At 43.0% G+C, this 18791-nt stretch overlaps 1 pseudogene; it reads right to left on the reverse strand.

Moving 5' to 3' along the window:
* Window positions 1-148: 148 nt before the first annotated feature.
* On the reverse strand, window positions 149-11067 carry LOC118400809 (phosphate carrier protein, mitochondrial-like; annotated as a pseudogene).
* Between the last annotated feature and the right edge of the window lie 7724 nt (window positions 11068-18791).

The following is an 18791-nucleotide window of genomic DNA, read 5'->3' on the forward strand; positions in this document are numbered from 1 at the left end:
TTGAAAGTCTTATCAGAAACTCATATTTAAAACAGATAACTAAAATCACAACTACTGGCAATGGTCAGTCTGTAAAGAGGCATCTAAAGTGGAATCAAAACATTACCTTCCTTATGAGCCACAATCCTTGAAAAACAAGACAAAACACTGTTGTTTCTACATTTATTAGAACATTAACCAACTATGGTGGGGTGTTAAAACCTGATTGCATTCATGTCGTAGTCTTTCCTCTATACCCCCACAGGGGGGAACCATCTTCCCTCTTATCTTTTAGTATGCCTAATGAGTCATTACCAATGACCAGTTGGGCTGGGGACAATCAATTCAGTAAGTAAACTGAAATTCCAATTACCTTGCATTCAATTAAGAAAATTTGCATTGAAAATTAGAATTCAAGTTTACGTCTAGAACTGACACGGAATTCAAATTGAATCAACCCCAATCCTGCTGATCAGTAGCCCAGCCCAGGGTAGGTGGACTACAGGCAGGACATCTATGACTATAGCAGGTAGAGAGCGGTGTGCTAGGCGGTTGTTAACTGAAAGATGTGTTTGATAAGGCCGCTGTCTTACATCTTATATGGCTGTTGATAAGGCCGCCATTTTGAATTGCTATTTGTTGATAAAGCCGATATTTGTTTCGTTACTCGGTGAGGGCCAAACTTCTTCTTGAGGGACTCAGGCATCTCTGGGGGAGGGGGACGGGGCAGGCGGAAGTAGACTTTCACAGAGTCGTAGATGAACCACTGCAGGGCGGTCAGGGTACCGATCATGATGATACGGGCCACCAGACCCTTCTACACACCTGAGAAGGAAGGACGAACGGAGGGAAGAAAGAGCAAGAGAAATAAAGGCAAACTGTTTAAACTCTGATCAAATTGATATTTGAATATCCCATTACACCCTTTAAAAATATATAAGGTCAACAACTAATGATGGTTACTCTGAGACAGGTGGTAATAGGTACTGCAAGTATGCACTGGTAGTATTTGAGCGAGGCTGCCCAGTGCAGGTAATGGGCTGGGGAGCAGGTAGACTGTTCGCACAGGCCATTGACTCAAGCAACTGTCCAGCCAGAAAGCTGCCTGGGCTGGAGCTGCAATCAGCCCTCAGAGAGAGATCGAAGGAGTGTGTTGGAAACCTCAGTGTTTTTACTGTGAAGTTAACACCATCAATCTACATTCTAAACCAGTGGTTCTTAACTGGTTGTGCCTCAGGACCCAAATTCAACCAGGTTGTCTCAGTCGCAAACCAATATTTGTGTTGTGAAAAAAGGCCATAAAAATAAATAAATCCAGATTGTGTTGTGCCATGATAGTAAATGTGACAATAATATGACAAAAGGAACAACATTCCCACCTTTTTCATTGTCAATAATTCAATTTTGCCCATATTATTGATTAAGAATGTTAATAAGCTTACTGATTTGAGACCACATAACCAACTAAACAACGCTAATAGTTCCATATTAAAAATACTGGGATTGAAGTAAAATTGCTCAGGGATTTAATTATTAAAAAATCTAGGTTCATTATCATTTCTAAAAACGTTCTACCTGGTTTTAGTTGTTTAAATTCAATGAGCATTTTAAAATGTTTATTTAAAATCAGACACCCATTCAAAACCTCAATTTGGGTTGCAACACACCAGCTGAGAATTGCCGTTCTAAAAACAGTTAGAATAGGCAATAGGATAGCCCGCCTTTGTCTGTAGAAGTTCTGGAAAGAATACAGTACTCACCTTTGGGTCCGAGTTTCTTGAGTACTCCGATGGCGCTGCTGCCACTCTCCTTGTTCAGTACAGACACCACAGAGTCAGCAGGGTGAGACACAATGGCACAGAACACACCAGCTGAAGGGGAGAGAACAAACACCAGGGATGTGATCAAGACAACATAGGAAATCTTGATTTTGACTAGGGCAGCAGTCTCAAACATACAGCCAAATATGGCCTGCTAACAGATTTAACGTGACCTGATTATTTTTTTTATGACCATTTCTTCAATGATTTTAAATGCAGTTCAACCACCTACAGTGCATTCGGGAAAATATTCAGACCCCTTGACTTCTTCCATATTTTGTTAAGTTACAGCCTCATTCTAAAATTGATTAAATAGAACATCAATCTACACACCCCATAACGACAAAGTGAAAACAGGTTATTTGTGTGCAAATGTATTAACACAAAACAGAAATATTCAGACCCTTTAGTATGAGACTAAAATTGAGCTCAGGTTTTCATCCTGTTTACATCCTTGAGATGTTTCTACAACTTCATTGGAGTCCACCTGTGGTAAATTCAATTGATTGGACATGATTTGGAAAGGCACACACACACACACACATCAATCTATATAAAAAGTTCAGTTGACAGTGCATGTCAGAACAAAAACCAAACCATGAGGTTGGAGGAATTATTGGTACAGCTCCGACTCAGGATTGTGTCGAGGCACAGATCTGGGGAAGGGTACTAAAAAAGGTATGCAGCAATGAAGGTCCCAAAGAACAGTGGCCTCCATTCTTACAAATGGAAGATGTTTGGAACCACCGAGGCCCGGCCAAACTGAGCAATCGAGGGAGAAGGGCCTTGATCAGGGAGTTGACCAAGAACCCGATGGCCAATCTAACAGAGCTCCTCTGTGGAGATGGGCGAACCTTCCAAAAGGACAACCATCTCTGCAGCACTCCACCAATCAGGCCTTTATGGTAGAGTGGCCAGACGGAAGCCACTAAGTGAAAAACACGACAGCCTGCTTGGAGTTTGCCAAAGAGCATCTAAAGGACTCTCAGACCATGAGAAACAAGATTCTCTGGTCTCATTAAACCAAGATTAAACTCTTTGGACTGAATGCCAAGCGTCACATCTGGAGGAAACCTGGCACCATCCCTACGGTGAAGCATTGTGGTGGTAGCATCATGCTGTGGGGATGTTATTCAGTGGCAGAGACTAGGAGACTAGTCAGGATCAAGGGGAAAGATGAACGGCCCAAACAGAGATCCTTGATGAGAACCTGCTGGCTTCGAGACAAGTGAGAACCTACTGGCTTCAGAGACAAGTGTCTGAATGTACTAGAGTGCCCCAGACAAAACATGGACTTGAACCCAAATCACTGGAGACCCTAATTATTTTATTAAAAATGTGACCTTTATTTATTTGTAGGCAAATTAGTAAAGAACAAATTCTTATTTACAATGATGCCTACCCAGGCCAAACCTGAACGATGCTGGGCCAATTGTGCGCCACACTATGAGACTCCCAATCACAGCCGGATGTGATACAGCCTGGATTTACATTTACATTTACATTTAAGTCATTTGAACCAGGTACTGCAGTGACACCCCTTGCACTGAGATGCAGTGTCCTAGACCACTGCACCACTCGGGAGCCTGAGTGGAGCAACGCTCCCCATCCAACCTGACAGAGCTTGAGAGGATCTGCAAGAATGTGAGAAACTCCCCAAATACAGGTATGCCAAGCTTGTAGCATCATACCCAAGACTCAAGGCTGTAATCTCTGCCAAATGTGCTTCAATAAAGTACTATTGTTATGGGGTATTGTGTGTAGAATGATGAGGAAAACTATTTAAATCAATTTTATAATAAGGCTAACTTAAATGTGGAAAAAGTCAAGGGTCTGAATACTTTCTGAATGCACTGTAAAACTGCAAATGTCTCTGCTCCATGGCAAAATGTGTAGAATTGCATGAACTTAACGCTTAAACAAAAACATTTTATTTCCACTCAAGAGGGGGGCTGCTAAAACATTTTGCTCACAAGGTATTTGTATTTATTAAGGATCCCCATTAGCTGCTGTTACTCTTCCTGGGGTACAACAACATTAAGGCAGTGAAATACTTTTAAAAAAAAATGACATTACATAACAATACTTTACCCGATACATTTAGTGTGTTCCCTCAGGCCACTATTCCACTATCATATATTTACAGTGCCTTGCGAAAGTATTCGGCCCCCTTGAACTTTGCGACCTTTTGCCACATTTCAGGCTTCAAACATAAAGATATAAAACTGTATTTTTTGTGAAGAATCAACAACAAGTGGGACACAATCATGAAGTGGAACAACATTTATTGGATATTTCAAACTTTTTGAACAAATCAAAAACTGAAAAATTGGGCGTGCAAAATTATTCAGCCCCCTTAAGTTAATACTTTGTAGCGCCACCTTTTGCTGCGATTACAGCTGTAAGTCGTTTGGGGTATGTCTCTATCAGTTTTGCACATCGAGAGACTGACATTTTTTCCCATTCCTCCTTGCAAAACAGCTCGAGCTCAGTGAGGTTGGATGGAGAGCATTTGTGAACAGCAGTTTTCAGTTCTTTCCACAGATTCTCGATTGGATTCAGGCCTGGACTTTGACTTGGCCATTCTAACACCTGGATATGTTTATTTTTTAACCATTCCATTGTAGATTTTGCTTTATATTTTGGATCATTGTCTTGTTTGAAGACAAATCTCTGTCCCAGTCTCAGGTCTTTTGCAGACTCCATCAGGTTTTCTTCCAGAATGGTCCTGTATTTGACTCCATCCATCTTCCCATCAATTTTAACCATCTTCCCTGTCCCTGCTGAAGATAAGCAGGCCCAAACCATGATGCTGCCACCACCATGTTTGACAGTGGGGATGGTGTGTTCAGGGTGATGAGCTGTGTTGCTTTTACGCCAAACATAACGTTTTGCATTGTTGCCAAAAAGTTCAATTTTGGTTTCATCTGACCAGAGCACCTTCTTCCACACGTTTGGTGTGTCTCCCAGGTGGCTTGTGGCAAACTTTAAATGACACTTTTTATGGATATCTTTAAGAAATGGCTTTCTTCTTGCCACTCTTCCATAAAGGCCAGATTTGTGCAATATATGACTGATTGTTGTCCTATGGACAGAGTCTCCCACCTCAGCTGTAGATCTCTGCAGTTCATCCAGAGTGATCATGGGCCTCTTGGCTGCATCTCTGATCAGTCTTCTCCTTGTATGAGCTGAAAGTTTAGAGGGACGGCCAGGTCTTGGTAGATTTGCAGCGGTCTGATACTCCTTCCATTTCAATATTATCGCTTGCACAGTGCTCCTTGGGATGTTTAAAGCTTGGGAAATCTTTTTGTATCCAAATCCGGCTTTAAACTTCTTCACGACAGTATCTTGGACCTGCCTGGTGTGTTCCTTGTTCTTCATGATGCTCTCTGCGCTTTTAACGGACCTCTGAGACTATCACAGTGCAGGTGCATTTATACAGAGACTTGATTACACACAGGTGGATTGTATTTATCATCATTAGTCATTTAGGTCAACATTGGATCATTCAGAGATCCTCACTGAAAGTAAAGGGGCTGAATAATTTTGCACGCCCAATTTTTCAGTTTTTGATTTGTTAAAAAAGTTTGAAATATCCAATAAATGTCTTTCCACTTCATGATTGTGTCCCACTTGTTGTTGATTCTTCACAAAAAAATACAGTTTTATATCTTTATGTTTGAAGCCTGAAATGTGGCAAAAGGTCGCAAAGTTCAAGGGGGCCGAATACTTTCGCAAGGCACTGTACAATACCATATCATGTGTAGAGTCTTGTGTGTGTGTCTTCACAGTTTCCACTGTTCCATAAGGTGTATTTTTATAACTAATTCTACTGCTTGCGTCAGTTACCTGATGTGGAATAGAGTTCCATGTAGTACTGTGTGCCTCTGTCTGTTCTTGACGATTGTGAAGACCTTTGGTGGCATGTTTTGTCGGGTAATATAATAATAAATAATATATGCCATTGAGCAGACGCTTTTATCCAAAGCGACTTACAGTCATGTGTGCATACATTCTACGTATGGGTGGTCCCGGGGATCAAACCCACTACCCTGGCGTTACAAGCGCCATGCTCTACCAACTGAGCTACAGAAGGACCACAGCATGCATGGGTGTCCGAGCTGTGTGCTAGTAGTTTAGACAGACACCTCGGTGCAGTCAGCATGTCGATACTTACAAAATGTATTGAGGAAGTCAATCTCCTCTCCACTTTAAGCCATGAGAGATGTACATGCATGTTATTAATGTTAGCTCTCCGTGTAGATTTAAGGACTAGCCGTGCTGCCCTCTTCCGACCAATTGTAATTTTCCGAGGACTCTCTGGCAGCTGACCACACGACTGAACAGTAGTCCAGGTGCGACAAAACTAGAGCCTGTAGGACCTGCCTTGTTGATAGTGTTGTTAAAAAGGCAGAGCAGCTCATTAATCACAGACTTCTCCGCATCTTAGCTACTGTTGTATCAACATTAACACACAATTAATCTTCTCCTTTCCCCCTTCTGATGACCAGGTGGCGAATCGCATCTCTGCATGTCTGGCAGACATATCAGTGTGGATGACGGATCACCACCTCAAGCTGAACCTCGGCAAGACGGAGCTGCTCTTCCTCCCGGGGAAGGACTGCCCGTTCCATGATCTCGCCATCACGGTTGACAACTCCATTGTGTCCTCCTCCCAGAGCGCTAAGAACCTTGGCGTGATCCTGGACAACACCCTGTCGTTCTCAACTAACATCAAGGCGGTGGCCCGTTCCTATAGATGCTCTACAACATCCGGAGGACCCTGCCTCACACAGGAAGCGGCGCAGGTCCTAATCCAGGCACTTGTCATCTCCCGTCTGGATTACTGCAACTCGCTGTTGGCTGGGCTCCCTGCCTGTGCCATTAAACCCCTACAACTCATCCAGAACGCCGCAGCCCGTCTGGTGTTCAACCTTCCCAAGTTCTCTCACGTCACCCCGCTCCTCCGCTCTCCCACTGGCTTCCAGTTGAAGCTCATCCGCTACAAGACCATGGTGCTTGCCTACGGAGCTGTGAGGGGAACGGCACCTCAGTACCTCCAGGCTCTGATCAGGCCCCTACACCCAAACAAGGGCACTGCGTTCATCCACCTCTGGCCTGCTCGCCTCCCTACCACTGAGGAAGTACAGTTCCCGCTCAGCCCAGTCAAAACTGTTCGCTGCTCTGGCCCCCAATGGTGGAACAAACTCCCTCACGACGCCAGGACAGCGGAGTCAATCACCACCTTCCAGAGACACCTGAAACCCCACCTCTTTAAGGAATACCTAGGATAGGATAAAGTAATCCTTCTCACCCCCCCCCCTTAAAAAGATTTAGATGCACTATTGTAAAGTGGCTGTTCCACTGGATGTCATAAGGTGAATGCACCAATTTGTAAGTCGCTCTGGATAAGAGCGTCTGCTAAATGACTTAAATGTAATGTAAATGTAACATGTTTTGACTATGACAGTTTACAATCTAGGGTTACTCCAAGCAGTTCAGTCACCTCAACTTGCTCAATTTCCACATTACTTATTACAAGTTTTAGGGTTTAGTGAATGTCCCAAATACAATGCTTTTCGTTTTTGAAATATTTAGGAAGAACTTATTCCTTGCCACCCATTGTGAATATTATTACGGGGCAGATCAGATTTAATATAGAAGCTAAAATTTAATCGTCTGCATCGTTTCCAATCCCCCATACTGTTTAATAAAATATTTGTAAAATGTATTTTCCTTTATTATTTGCCCCCAACCCTTCCCCTAATTGGAGTGAACTAACACACATAGGCTTCTACAGCCAGCTTCTACACTGCATTCGGAAAGTATTCAGACCCCTTGACTTTTTCCACATTTTATTCCGTTACAGCCATATTCTAAAAATAATTAAATTTCTCTCCCCCCATCCATCTACACACAAAACCCTGTAATGACAAAGCAAAAACAGGTTGACATTTGTTTTTTAAAAACACGACGGAAATATGACATTTACATATATATTCATAACCTTTACTCAGTACTTTGTACTCAGCAACTTTGGCAGCGATTACAGCCCAGAGTCTTCTTGGGTATGATGTTACAAACTTGGCACCCTGTATTTGGGGAGTTTCTCCCATTTCTCTCTGCAGATCCTCTGAAGTTCTGTCAGATTGGATGGAGAGTGCCACTGCACTGCCATTTTCAGGTCTCTCCAGAGATGTTCGATTGGGTTCAAATCTGTGCTTTGGCTGGGCCACTCAAGGACATTCAGAGACTTGTCCCAAAACCACTCCTGCGTTGTCTTGGCTGTGTGCTCAGAGTCATTGTCCTGTTGGAAGGTGAACCATCTGAGGTCTTGAGCAGGTTTTCATCGTGGATCTCTGTACTTCGCTCCGTTCATATTTCCCTTGATCCTGACTAGTCTCCCAGTCCCTGCAGCTGAAAAACATCCCCACAGCATGATGCTGCCACCACACTTCACTCTACGGATGGTGCCAGGTTTCCTCCAGAAGTGACACTTGGCATTCAATCTTGGTTTTATCAGACAAGATAATCCTGTTTTTAATGGGTCTGAGAGTCGTTTAGGTGCCTTCTGTCAAAGTTCTCCCATCTCCACAGAGAAACGCTGGAGCTCTGTCAAAGTAACCATCGGCTTTTTTAGACAGCTCAAGGAAGAGTTTTGGTAGTTCCAAACTTCGTCCATTTAAGAATGATGGAGGCCACCGTGTTCTTGGGGACCAGCAATGCTGCAGACAGGTTTTGGTAAACTTCCCCAGATCTGTGCCTCAACACAATCCTGTCTCGGAGCTCTACAGACAATTCCTTCGACCTCATGGCTTGGTTTTAGCTCTGACATGCACAGTCAACTGTGGGACCTTATTATAGACAGGTGTGTGCCTTTCCAAAGCATGTCCAATCAATTGAGATTTACCACAGGTGGACTCCAAGTTGTAGAAACATCAAGGATGATCAATGGAAACAGGATGTACCCAAGCTCAATTTCAAGTGTCATAGCAAAGGGTCTGAGAACTATGTTTTTTTTTTATACATTTGCAAAAATTCTAAAAACCTGTTTTCATTTGGTCATTATGGCGTATTATGTGTAGATTAACAATTTAAAAAAGGTATTGAATCCATTTTAGAATAAGGCTGTAATGCAACACAATTTGGATAAGGGGAAGGGGTCTGAATACTTTCCGAATGCAATGTACATACTATATACATTTTACGGACACAATGTATTTTACAACAGTTATTGTTGTCTTCTATTTGCAATATATTTCTAACTGTGCCGTTTCACAAAAGTTCTGAAACAGACAGAATATTTTACATTAGTCACCTTGTTTTTAGTCCCACCCTTCAGCTCCACTCAACCCCTCCAATCTATGTCTTAACACCATCCAATTTGTTCTTATATAGTGTAAAGCAGTGTTTCACAAATACGGTCTGCGAATACCCGCAACATATTTTTGTGTGGCCCCGGACAAGCATCCTGAATCTAACCCCATGAGAAGTTCGAACAGGTGTTTTTTTCTGTGGCTACACCATAGTGCAAATTAAACTAAATAAACCAATAACATTATTTTCATCGTCATCAATTACTTAGTAACGACTTACCTCCCCGATAAAGTCGCTGTAGGTGATCTTGAACACCTCATAGAAGCCAAACTTGCAGACCCTGCGTGGAGTAGCCGATGAAAGTAGGAGCCCAGCCCTTAGCCAGCCCCCGCATGCCATCCTCCTTTATGGTGATGGAGAAGCCCTTGAAGATGCTCTTGTACTTGTCTGGGTCCACCTAGACAACACATTAAAAACAGAATGGTTAATGGATGTGAACTAGTAGTAGTGGTTTTGAGGGGGGAAATAATACTTGGGAGGTCCTTGTAAAGAAAATGCACTAAATACTACAGAAATACACAACACTACAGGGCCAGCCATACCACTCAATGTTTTATCACTTTACAAGGGTCGGGGCAAATTACATTACAATTCAGGAAGTAAATTGAAAAGGTAAATCTACAATGGAATTTCAGTTTTACTTCCTGAATAGAAATGGAATTAACCCCAACTCTGCAATGTATACATTATTCCAGTCCAGTACACTCATTACAGCTCAGAGAGACATTAGCTGAGATACAGACCTGCAGACGGCACTTGACCAGGTCGAGGGGTACGACTGCCGTGTGTGTGTAATCCCACAGCTGAGGATGCCACCGAAGCCGCACAAGGCATAGTATTTCATAGAGCCAAACTCGCAGCTAATATCAGAATCTAGAGCAGACAGAACACAATACAAAACAGACAACACACCATGCATGCACTTAGATAACAAAGGGAGCCATGCTAGGAATTGGAATTTCTCACACCACAACGTTAGCAATCCTGCCAAGGCTTGCAAACAGATGACAGACTGTTTGGTCAAGTATGTTTTCTAGGCCAGCGATTCTCAACTGGTGGGTCAAAATAAGGATTTGAATGTGCTGGTGTCTAAATGAGTAAAAAATAATAATAATCATAAAATTAAAAAAATATATACTCCAGCCTGAACTTGAACAACTTAAACCAGGTAGAACGTGTAGAAATGTTTTTTTAATTTTTTATTAATGTAGGCAAATCAGTTAAAAACCTAATTCTTATTTACAATGACAGCCTATCCCGGGCCAAAACCCAACAACGCTGGGCCAATTGTGCACCGCCCTATGGGATTCCCAATCATGCCCAGTTGTGATACATGCTGGAATCGAACCAGGGTCTGTAGGGACACCTCTAACACTGAGATGCAGTGCCTTAGACCGGGCCCTTACATCTTTAATAACTTAATCCCTGAACAATTTTTCTTCAATCGCAATATACACTGCTCAAAAAAATAAAGGGAACACTTAAACAACACAATGTAACTCCAAGTCAATCACACTTCTGTGAAATCAAACTGTCCACTTAGGAAGCAACACTGATTGACAATAAATGTCACATGCTGTTGTGCAAATGGAATAGACAACAGGTGGAAATTATAGGCAATTAGCAAGACACCCCCAATAAAGGAGTGGTTCTGCAGGTGGTGACCACAGACCACTTCTCAGTTCCTATGCTTCCTGGCTGATGTTTTGGTCACTTTTGAATGCTGGTGGTGCTTTCACTCTAGTGGTAGCATGAGACGGAGTCTACAACCCACACAAGTGGCTCAGGTAGTGCAGCTCATCCAGGATGGCACATCAATGCGAGCTGTGGCAAGAAGGTTTGCTGTGTCTGTCTGTGCTTACAGCCCCACACCGTGCAGGACGTTTGGCATTTGCCAGAGAACACCAAGATTGGCAAATTCGCCACTGGCGCCCTGTGCTCTTCACAGATGAAAGCAGGTTCACACTGAGCACATGACAGACGTGACACTTGACAGAGTCTGGAGACACCGTGGAGAACGTTCTGCTGCCTGCAACATCCTCCAGCATGACCGGTTTGGCGGTGGGTCAGTCATGGTGTGAGGTGGCATTTCTTTGGGGGGCCGCACAGCCCTCCATGTGCCTGCCAGAGGTAGCCTGACTGCCATTAGGTACTGAGATGAGATCCTCAGACCCCTTGTGAGACCATATGCTGGTGCGGTTGGCCCTGGGTTCCTCCTAATGCAAGACAATGCTAGACCTCATGTGGCTGGAGTGTGTCAGCAGTTCCTGTAAGAGGAAGGCATTGATGCTATGGACTGGCCCGCCCGTTCCCCAGACCTGAATCCAATTGAGCACATCTGGGACATCATGTCTCGCTCCATCCACCAACGCCACATTGCACCACAGACTGTCCAGGAGTTGGCGGATGCTTTAGTCCAGGTCTGGGAGGAGATCCCTCAGTAGACCGTCCGCCACCTCATCAGGAGCATGCCCAGGCGTTGTAGGGAGGTCATACAGGCACGGAGGCCACACACACTACTGAGGCTCATTTTGACTTGTTTTAAGGACATTACATCAAAGTTGGATCAGCCTGTAGTGTGGTTTTCCACTTTAATTAATTTTGAGTGTGACTCCAAAGCCAGACCTCCATGGTTTGATAAATTTGACTTCCATTAATAATTTTTGTGTGATTTTGTTGTCAGCACATTCAACTATGTAAAGAAAAAAGTATTTCATAAGAATATTTCATTCATTCAGATCTAGGATGTTTTATTTTAGTGTTCCCTTTATTTTTTTTGATAGATAGAGAGTGCCATTAGCAGCACCAGTTTGGTTGATTTTGTGATCTAAAATCAGTGTGTTTATTAGCATTCCTCATCCAGAATATGGGCAAAATTGTATTATTGACAATGAGGTGGGAACGTTGTTCCCTTGTCATATAATTACTACATTTAATATCACCATAGCATGAAAAATTGTTCCCCGATTATTTTTCGTGGTATGAATATTGGGTCGCAACAGACAGCATCGTTCAATTTGGGTCCAGCGGCAAAACCAGTTGAGAACCACTGCTCCAGGCCGTCCTCCTGAATGTGTATTCTGGCACAGTGGATAATTATTTCTGCACGAAACTTCTGAGTGGTATTAACATACGAATTCATATTAATTGCATGGTGATGGTGAGTAATCAAGAATAAGGCACGAATACATAATATGTCCAATTTATTCCTGTACTCACACCAGGGCCTGCATTCATGCCATTGAATGGATGTGGGTACAATATCAAATTGCTGATTGGGCACAGAGAAAGGGCAAGTGCAGTCTTAGGTCATAGATTAAAGGACAAAAGTATTAATAAAAGGCACCTTCAAGTTCTGTTAAGGCTCAGACTTCACTCCCTCCTGTTAATGTTTTAAGCTGGTTCACAGCTCACTTGACCCCCTTTGACTTATTTATTATAGCTCCTAGTGGAGCAAAGGACCTAAACAGTCTCCAGCTCAAACATGCAAATGAAATAGGCCTAATGATAACAGGTTACATTTATTTCAGCAAATTAGTTGTAACTCAAAATATTCCTGCAAACTGTTATTTGTGTGATCTTAGTCTTGGTGAAAGTCAGTTATTTTGGATGATGTCGTCTTGTGGTGAAATCCACAGCACAACATCCATTCCATGCCATGCAACCACTGGCGGGCCAACAGACCTGCAACCTGCACTTGACGAGGTCAAGGGGCACCAAAGCTGTGTGTGTGGTACCACAGCTCAGGATCCCACCGATGCCACACATAATGAAATAATGTGAGGAGCCAAACTCACAACTGTCTCCCTCTGAGGAAAATAAAGAATTGGGGTTCTTTCACAGATGTAAGAGGGAACAAAATGTGTGCACTGTAATAGTAGGCCTACTCTTTGTAGGGTAGTTGATGCATAGACCTGACATCATAAAACATTCAGTTCAACTCAGTGAAGACCATAGCTGTGTTCAAATACCCATACTAACATAATGTATACTACATACTTAATGTGTATATACTACATACAATAAGTTCATTTTAGAATACAGTTGTGGCCAAAAGTTTTGAGAATGAAGGGCCTCCCGGTGGCGCAGTGGCTAAGGGCGCTGTACTGCAGTGCCAGCTGTGCCTTCAGAGTCCCTGGGTTTGCGCCCAGGCTCTGCCGTAACCCGACCGGGCGCGACCGGGAGGTCCGTGGGGTGACGCACAATTGGCCTAGCGTCATCTGGGTTAGGGAGGGCTTGGTTGGTAGGGATGTCCTTTGCGCTCATTGTGCACCAGTGACTCCTGTGGCGGGCCGGGTGCAGTGTGCGCTAACCAAGGTTGCCAGGTGCACGGTGTACACATTGGTGCGGCTGGCTTCCGGGTTGGATGCGCGCTGTGTTAAGAAGCAGTACGGCTGGTTGGGTATCGAAGGACGCATGACTTTCAACCTTCGTCTCTCCTGAGCCCGTACGGGAGTTGTAGCGATGAGACAAGATCGTAGCTACTACAACAATTGGATACCATGAAATTGGGGAGAAAAAGGGGTAAAATACAACCAAAAAAAGTTGAGAATGACACAAATATTAATTTTCACAAAGTTTGCTGCTTATGGAATACTGCCAATGGACACAAAATATCTATGTTTTGTTCCCCGAGCCACTTAGTTATCACTTTTGCCTTATGGCAAGGTGCTCCATCATGCTGGAAAAGGCATTGTTCGTCACCAAACTGTTCCTGGATGGTTGGGAGAAGTTGCTCTTGGAAGATGTGTTGGTACCATTCTTTATTCATGGCTGTGTTCTTAGGCAAAATTGTGAGTGAGCCCACTCCCTTGGCTGAGAAGCAATCCCATACATGAATGGTCTCAGGATGCTTTACTGTTGGCATGACACAGGACTGATGGTAGAGCTCACCTTGTCTTCTCCGGACAAGCTTTTTTACAGATGCCCCAAACAATCGGAAAAGGGATTCATCAGAGAAAATGATTTTACCCCAGTCCTCAGCAGTCCAATCCCTGTACTTTTGCAGAATATCAGTCTGTCCCTGATTTTTTCCTGGAGAGAAGTGGCTTCTTCGCTGCCCTTCTTGACACCAGGCCATCCTCCAAAAGTCTTTGCCTCACTGTGCGTGCAGATGCACTCACACCTGCCTGCTGCCATTCCTGAGCAAGCTCTGTACTGGTGGTGCCCCGATCCCGCAGCTGAATCAAATTTAGGAGACGGTCCTGGCGCTTGCTGGACTTTCTAAGCCTTCAAATATTGATAGATTGTGAATGATTTGAGCTACATACCTCAGGTTAGGCTCTTTATGAATTAAAGAAAGTGTACAACATTTCCCTGATTTCGACCAGAGTTTCATAATCACACAGCAAGGTGTAGGTAGCCTGGCACACCATCAATGCAACTGAACTGAACAAAAATATCAACCCAATATGTAACAATTTCTAAGATTTTACTGAGTTACAGTTCATAGAAGGAAATCAGTCAATTTAAATATTTCCAGTAGGCCCTAATCTATGGATTTCACATGACTGGGAATACATATGCATCTGTTGATCACAGATAACTTTAAAAAAAGTAGGGGCGTGGATCAGAAAACCAGTCAGTATCTGGTGTGACCACCATTTCCCTCATGTAGAACGACACATCTTCGCATAGAGTTGATCAGGCTGTTGATTGTGGCGTGTGGGATGTTGACCCACTCCCCTTCAATGGCTGTGTGTAGTTGCTGGATAATGGCAGGAACTGGAACGTGCTGTCGTACACGTCAATCCAGAGCTACCCAAACATGATTCATGGGTGACATGGCTGGTGAGTATGCAGGCTGTGGAAGAACTGGGATATTTTCAGCTTCCAGGAATCGTGTACAGATCCATGCGAAATGGGGCGTTGCATTATCATACTGAAACATGAGGTGATGGCGGCGGATGAATGGCATCACAATGGGCCTCAGTATCTCATCACGGTATCTCTGTGCATTCAAATTGTGATCGATAAAATACAATTGTATTAGTTGTCCGTAGCTTATGTCTGCCCATACCATAACCCCACTGCCACATTGGGGCACACAGTTTACAACATTGACATCAGCAAACCGCTCACTCACAAGTCTGCCATCTGTCCAGTGCAGTTGAAACCACGATTAATCCGTGAAGAGCATACTTCTCCAATGTTCCAGTGGTGATTGAAGGTGGCCACTGAAGTCGGTTACGACACTGAACTGAACTGCAATCAGGTCAAGACCCGGGTGAGGAGGACAAGCACGCAGATGAGCTTCCCTGAGACGATTTCCAACAGTTTGTGCAGGCATTCTTCGGTTGTGCAAACCCACAGTTTCATCAGCTGTCCAGGTGGCTGGTCTCAGATGATCCCGCACGTGAAGAAGCAGGTCCTGGGCTGGTGTGGTTACACTTGGTCTGCGGTTTTGAGACAGTGTAGATGTACGAACAAAATGACGTTGGAAGCAGCTTATGGTAGAGAAATAAACATTAAATTATCTGGAAACGCTCTGGTGGATATTCTTGCAGTCATCATGCCAATTGCACTCTCCCTCAACTTGAGACATCTGTGGCATTGTGTTGCGTGATAAAACTACACATTTTAGAGTGCCCTTTTCTTGTCCCCAGCACAAGGTGCACCTGTGGAATGATCATTCTGTTTAATCAGCTTCTTGATATGCCACACCTGTCAGGTGGATGGATTATCTTGGCAAAGGAGGAATGCTCACGAACAGGGATGTATACAAATTTGTGGAAAAATGTTGGAGAAATACAATTTATGTGCGTATGGAACATTTCTGCGATCTTTTATTTCAGCTCATGAAACACGGGATGCTCTGGATCGACGTGAACGGCAGCGTGTTCCAGTTCCCACCAATATCCAGCAACTTCGCACAGCCATTGAAGAGGAGTGGGACAACATTCCACAGGCCACAATCAACAGCCTGATTAAGTCTATGTGAAGGAGATGTGTCACGCTGCAATGAGGCAAATGTTCACACCAGATACTGACTGGTGTTCTGATCCACTTCCCTACTTTTTTTAAGGTATCTGTGACCAACAGATGCATACAGTATTTGTATTCCCAGTCATGCGAAATCCATAGATTAGGGCCTAATGAAATTATTTTAATTGACTGATTTCCTAATGTGAACTATAACTCAAGAAAATCTTTGAAATTGTTGCATGTTGCATTTATATTTTTGGTCAGTGTATATTTATATAAAATCACTTACATTTTTAAAAAAAGGGGGTCAATGCAAATAGCCATTTGATTAACTGTTTAGCAGTATTATGGCTTGGAGGTAGAAACTGTTAAGGAGCCTTTTGGACCTAGACTTGGCGCTCCGGTACTGCTTGCCATGCAGCAGCAGAGAAAACAGTCTATGACTAGGGTGGCTGGAATCATTTAACATTTTAAGGACCTTCCTCTGACACTGCCTGGTATAAAGATCCTGGATGGCAGGAAGCTTGGCCCCAGTGATGTACTGGGCTGTACTCACTAGCGCCTTGCGGTCGGAAGCATTAAGAAGGAAAGCAATTCCACAAATTAACTTTTAACAAGGCATATCTGTTAATTGAATTGCATTCCAGGTGACTACCTCATGAAGCTGGTTGAGAGAATGCCAAGAGTGTGCAAAGCTGTCATCAAGGCAGTATATCTTTTTTTGTTTAACACTTTTTGGGTTACTACATGATTCCATATGTGTTATTTCATAGTTTTGATGTCTTCACTATTATTCTACAATGTAGAAAATAGTACAAATTAAGACAAACCCTGGAATGAGTAGGTGTGTCCAAACTTTTCATTGGTACTGTGTATATAAACAGTGTATTCGGAAAGTATTCAGACCCATTGACTTTTTCCACATTTTGTTACGTTACAGCCTTATTCTAAAATGGATTAAATTGTACAATATCCCATAATGACAAAGCAAAAACTGGTTTTTGAAATTTTAGTCAGGGAGGTGACCACTCTGACAGAGCTCCAGAGTTCCACTGTGGAGATGGGAGAAACTTTCAGAAGGACAACCATCTCTGCAGTATTCCACCAATCAGGTCTTTATAGTAGAGTTGTCAGACGGAAGCCACTCCTCAGTAAAAGGCACATGACAGCCCACTTGGAGTTTGCCAAAAGGCACCTAAAGGACCCTCAGACCATGAGAAACAAAATGATCTGGTCTGATGAAACCAAGATTGAACTGTTTGTAATGAATGCCAAGCGTCAGGTCTGGAGGTAACCTGGAACCATCCCTATGGTGAACCATGGTGGGGAAGAATCATGCTTTGGGGATGTTTTTCAGCAGCAGGTACTGGGAGAATAGTCAGGATCGAGGGAAAGATTAACAGAGCAAAGTACAGAGAGATCCTTGATGAAAACCCGCTACTGAGAGCTCAGGACCTCAGGCTGGGGAGAAGGTTCACCTTCCAACAGGACAACAACCCTAAGCACACAGCCAAGACAACGCAGGAGTGGCTTCGGGACAAGTCTCTGAATGTCCTTGAGTGGCCTAGCCAGAGCCTGGACTTGAACCCGATCTAACATCTCCGGAGAGACCTAAAATTAGCTGTGTAGCAACACTCCCCACCCAACCTGACAGAGCTTAAGATGATCTGCAGAGAAGAATGGGAGAAACTCCCCAAATACAGGTGGGCCAAACTTGTAGCGTCATACCCAAGAAGACTCGATTCTGTAATCGCTGCCAAAGGTACTTCAACAAAGTACTAATTAAAAGGTCTGAATACTTATCTACATTTAATATTTCAATTTTTATTTGCAATAAATTAGCAAAACATTTTAAAAACCTGTTTTTGCTTTGTCATTATCTGGTAATGTGTGTAGATTGGGGAAAAAACGATTTAATACATTTTAGAATATGGCTGTAACGTAACAAATTTGTAAAATGTCAAGGGGTCTTTCCAAAGGCACTGTGTATTTTTTTTATACATATATATATATACAAAATCTTATATTTTCTACAAAATCACTTACATTTCAATAGCTCTTCATCCACGTGACTTAGCCACCTCATATCAACTGCCCATCATTCATTTTATAGAGGCATGTTGCATACCCTTTTGTTCTCATAAAAAGATTCCATTATTTAAATATTTTTTACAAACTCACTTAAAATTATTCAACGGCACCTTGACCATGTAATATAGACACATCAAACCAACTTTGGAATGTATAGAGGATAGGAACACACATCGCACACCCTTTCGTTTTCTAGAGAGAAAAAATCATTTTATTTGACCTTAAACCAACTTTGTGTTGTTCACAGGGCAGGGACACACGTTGCACAACCTTTTGTTTTTCCCATAAAGCAACATTAGAGCCCTAACTCTCTGACTACCTCAGTTTCTCACAAGGGTTGGAGGAACTGGTTCAGGGAACAAAATATAAGAATGAAATCATTTGAGGAACAGAACCTGAACTGAAAACCAAAGTGATCTATACTTTTCTGGAACATAACCGTTATTTTAAAGCATGGGAACTGGTTAATACCTTTCTTTAACGTTCCAGGATTTTTTTCTCCAATCTCACAAAATTCACAACAAAGCACCCTCACTCTGTCCCTCAGAAACATATTCCAGCATCTGCTCTGGCCCATCGTTAAACCAACGCGGGAGTTCA

The sequence above is a fragment of the Oncorhynchus keta genome, chromosome 22 (genome assembly GCF_023373465.1).
Source record: "Oncorhynchus keta strain PuntledgeMale-10-30-2019 chromosome 22, Oket_V2, whole genome shotgun sequence".
Classification (NCBI taxonomy): domain Eukaryota; kingdom Metazoa; phylum Chordata; class Actinopteri; order Salmoniformes; family Salmonidae; genus Oncorhynchus; species Oncorhynchus keta.